The sequence below is a fragment of the Gossypium arboreum genome, chromosome 7 (genome assembly GCF_025698485.1).
Source record: "Gossypium arboreum isolate Shixiya-1 chromosome 7, ASM2569848v2, whole genome shotgun sequence".
NCBI classification, from domain to species: Eukaryota; Viridiplantae; Streptophyta; class Magnoliopsida; order Malvales; family Malvaceae; genus Gossypium; species Gossypium arboreum.
Window position 1 is genome coordinate 59,329,003 of NC_069076.1, and position 4,972 is coordinate 59,333,974.

Sequence of the window (4,972 nt, forward strand, 5' to 3'; positions counted from 1 at the left end):
AACACTCATCTAGCCAATTTCTTAGAGATTTGTGACACTTTCAAGATTAATGGTGCCACTGATGACACCATTTGCTTATGATAGTTCCCATTCTCATTGAGGAACAAGGAAAAACAGTGGTTAAACTCTTTACCACGAGATTCTATCACTACATGGGCTCAAATGACCGAGAAGTTTCTCCTGAAGTATTTCCCACCGGCTAAAACAACTAAGTTGAAGAATGATATTTCTTCTTTTTCCCAGATTGATTTAGAGACATTATATGATGCATGGGAGAGATACAAGGACTTATTGAGAAGGTGCCATCATCTTGGGTTACCCCTATGGCTACAAGTTCAAACTTTCTACAATGTTTTGAATCCCTCGACTAGGCAGTTAATTGATGCAGCAGTTGGTGGAACACTGAGTAATAAAACACCTGAGGCAGCTTATGAGTTTATAGAGGAAATGACGCTAAATAATTATTGGTGGCAAGTCATGAGAACAAAACGAATGAAAGCAATCAATTTTTTTAATCTAGATGCAGTCACCATGTAATCAAACCAAGTAGAAGCATTGAATAAGAAAATTGATGGTATACTTTTCTACGCAGGTGAACCCGATGATGCAATGCAATGTAAATAGATGTGGAATGAATAATTTAGAATGTTTACCCTTCGGTCCTAGCATAGAGAATGAGCAAGTGAATTATATGGATAATAATTCTAGACCTCAAAACAACCCTTATAGTAATAACTATAATCCAGGTTAGAGGAACCACCCAATTTTTTCTTGGAGTGGTTAAGGAAATCAAAGAACACAACCCTTTCTGGGCTTTCAATAACCTTATTAAGAAGAGATGAAACTGAACCTTGAGGAAATGTTGACAATTTATCTCGGTGTCAAAAACTAATTTTCAAAACACGAGGCAGCACTGAAAAATCAATAAGCATCAATTTAAGGACTTGAAAATCAAATAGGACAGCTTGCTAAATTAATTTTGAAAAGACCACAAGGTAGTTTGCCTAGCAATACTGAAACTAACCAAAGGGTTTCACGCAATCACTTTTTAAGACGTGGAAGGGCTAGTTGAAACTGAAAAAAAACCGAGGCAAACAGTTATGGTGAACAATGATGAAGTTGAGGAAGGTAAGAATGAATAGAAGCAGGTTGTCAGAGAATGCAAACCTCGAGTTCCATATCCAAACATGTTGAAGAGAGACCACACGAATGAACAGTATGATAAATTTCTTAAGCTCTTAAAAAAATTACACATTAACTTACCGTTTGTTAAAGTTCTTTCGCAGATGCCAAATTACGTCAAATTCTTAAAGGACCTGTTAACAAATAAGAGGAAGTTAGACAACTCATCGACTGTGGAGCTCAATGAAGTTTGTTCGGCCACTCTACAAAACAAACTACTTAACAAAAAGTTTTACAATTCCTTGTCTCATTGGTAGTTTAAATATTGAAAATGCTTTGGGGGCTAATATTAGTGTCATGCCTTATAAAATGTTTAAACAACTTGGTCTTGGGAAATTCAAACACACTAGGATGAGTATTTAATTAGCGGATAGATCAATTAGATATCCTAGGGGTATTATCGAGAATGTACTTGTTAAAATCGATAAATTTATATTCCCCACTTACTTTTTTGTATTAGACATGGATGAGGATAGTGAAGTACCTCTAATCTTAGGTCAATCCTTTTTAGCCACTGCTAGGACTATTATCGATATTGGTACTGGTGAACTTGTACTTCATGTAGATGAAGAAATTATTACTCTCCAAGCACATGATTCTGTGAGAATATCTAGTGAGCAAGATGATATTAAATGTTCTGTTAATGTTAGTAACCACGTGGCTCAATGTTCTTTGTAGAAAATCCCTTGTGAAAACATGTTGGAGCCATGTTTTAGTCACAGTGACAGAAACCGCGCAACATATGAAGAACGAATGGTACAACCTGATGAACTAGATGAATGACAAATGCATTTTGAGGAAAAATTAAGAAAACATGATAAAGACATAAAACGACGCCATGATGTGCATGTGATGAGAACAAACCAATTTAAGGTTGGGGACAAAGTATTGCTAGACAAATCGAGTCCACGAATTTCCCCTTCGGAGCTTGAGTCAAACGGATTGAACCCATTTACGGTACTAAATGTCTTTCCATATGGTACAATCGAGGTAACACGTTCTGAGTTCGACACATTTAAGGTAAACAATACTCAAATCAAACCTTATCTTGGTGTTAAAATTGATAACGAGAAAGAGGAGTTTTGACTCTGAGAACTACGGTAACCATGTAATATCCTGAATTAGGGCCTAATCGGAATAGTGGTTTCGTGACCATAAATCCGAGATAGAAATAATTATTTTATAATTATTTTGAGGTTTATGATATGATTGCATGATTGTGTGAAAATTTCGTGATGAAATTCTATGCCTAAAGTGCTTAAATTGAAAGTAGGGACTAAATCGAATAAGTTGCAAAACTTGCATTCTAGAAGTTTTTAGTATGAAATTGTTTTGGAATATTAATGAGGAGGTCTTAAATAGAAATTTGACCAATTTTAAGTTCATGGAAAAAATTAGGACATGGAAGGAATTTTGGAAAGTTTAGTAGTAAGGGTATTTTGGTCATTTAGTTATTAAAATGAATTAAAAACAAAATTAAAAGCCAATTTTTGTCCATCTTCTTCATTAGGCCGAAATTTCAAGGGTTCTCCATAGCTAGGGTTTGTTTCAAGCTTCCAAGCTCCATAGTAAGTGATTCCAAGCCCCGTTTTTAATGATTTTTACGCTTTTGAGATCCGGTAACTCGATAAAGCTTATGTTAGCAATAATTTAACCTAGGGTTTATATTTGGAAAAATACCTATAGGTGAAATTTGTGTATTTTGATGTTTTATGATAGAATATGAAGTTTTATATTATGTTAGACAACTTCTACTACTCGATTTTAAGCAAAAACGAGTAAAAGGGCTTAATCAGTAAAAATACCTAATAGTCACAAGTACATGTTAGAGTGAGAATTTGATGTTGCCATAGAAGAGAAAAGTGATCAGCATGTTGTAAAACATAAGAATAAGGAATAAAGTTTAATCCCGAGCCTAGGGGCAAAAATGTAAATATGCAAAAGTTTAGGGGAAAATTGTAATTTTGCCAAAATTTGAGTTAAGGATTAATTTGATAATGTGAGTATTAAATAAGCTAAATGTGTTATTTTAGATCAAGAAAGACGTGGAATCGACCTCAATCGAGGAAAAGAAAAGATTGTGGACTAAATTGCAAAATCTTTGTATTTTGGTACCAAGGTAAGTTCATGTGTAAATAATGTAGCATAATGGTTATTTTTAAGTTATTGATGTTAATTATATGTTATGCTGAATTTTATTATGAAATGTATGCTTTGTGGTTAATTTCAAATAATATGCAAATTATGTGAACTACTTGTTAAATATAATTGTTTACCGAGTATTGATTTGGCATTCTACGGAAGGCGGCAAGGATAAGTGTTCGAGGAAAAGCCCGTTTGAACCTTAGGAATAGATTAGGATACAAGTGACATGTCACTAGGATGGTTGAGCATCCGAACTCGTTGAGTTGAGTCCGAGTTCACTTATGGATGCGAATGTCCAAACTCGTTGAGTTGAGTCCGAGTTCGTGATATGTAACTAGGCATCCGAACTCGTTGAGTTGAGTCCGAGTTCACTTATGGATGCGAACGCCCGAGCTCGTTGAGTTGAGTCCGAGTTCGCTTATGGGCGGGTTACATGATTGCTTGATTGAATATGTGGCACTTATGTGCAATTTATCCGTGTATCCGAATTATATTCCGATGTGTTCAACGGGTAAAGTTCTACTCAATGGAGGAATATTCGAGATGTAAAGAGAAGTATTGGTGAGTGATGTGAAATGGTTATTTTGGACAGGTATGTATTTAACCCTCGGGTTGAGTATTGATACAACCACTATAAGGTAATAAGATGATGAAAAATGATCAGAAATGTGATATGTGTTTTAGTGATGTATGCTAATTTTGATTGGTATAACTGTTTGTTATGTTACTTATTATTTGCATATGAACTTACTAAGCATTTATGCTTACTTCCTCCTTCTTACTCATTGTAGTTTTGGACAAGCCATTTCGAGAGTCGGGATAGGTCGAAGGCTCACCACACTATCCTAAGACTTTTGGTAAATGGCTTGTAAATTTAAGTATGGCATGTATAGCAATATACCTATTTTGTGTAAATGATCTTATGGTATGGTTGTGGAATGGTTGAGGAAATGCTTGATAATGATAAATTATGAAAATGGTTAGTGTAGATTATGCTTGATGTTAAGGAAAACTATTAAGATACTTAGTGCATAAAAACTCATAAAAAGGATGAAATTTGCCATAAATGAATATTGCAGCAACACCGACGCGAGTTTGAAAATTTACTAAAAATCATAGAAATTGAATTTGGAGATGGACTACATATCAAATTTAAGATTATTATGTCTAGTTTCACATGAAACAAATGAAACAGGTAAAGGAATTATATGTTAGAAGATATTTGAATTTTATTGAAACAGGGTCATAGCAGTTTTTGAATCCCCTGTTCCAACTTTAGAAATTCATCATAAATTATAAAGATATAATTAGGTGGTATATTTTATATCCTCAGAATCCTTATTGAGTCTAGTTTTAGAAGAAACAAATCTCATAGTCATATGAATTTTTTACAGAGAGAAATGTGGTTTGTAGTAAACAGAGGTCAGACCAGTCAAGTCCTAAAACAGGGGTAACTTTAACTAATAAACTGTACTAATTGGCCCAACCAAAATTATAGAAAAAAATTATTAGATAGGTATATGAGTCTAGATTCAGGGAAAATTTACGGATCTTTATTTCGAGTTTCTTAACTCGAGATATGATTTTTCTTGTGACTGTGACGCAAGTAGCTTAAAAGCTGTGAATGTAGAAACAATAATCCAAA

The 4,972-nt window shown here is 34.1% G+C and overlaps 1 non-coding gene across 1 annotated transcript; it reads right to left on the bottom strand.

Annotated features, from left to right (window-relative positions):
• Positions 1–210: 210 nt before the first annotated feature.
• LOC128295932 (small nucleolar RNA R71) lies at positions 211–317 on the bottom strand. The gene has a single exon (XR_008286481.1). It is a non-coding gene; the product is annotated as a small nucleolar RNA R71 (small nucleolar RNA).
• Between the last annotated feature and the right edge of the window lie 4,655 nt (positions 318–4,972).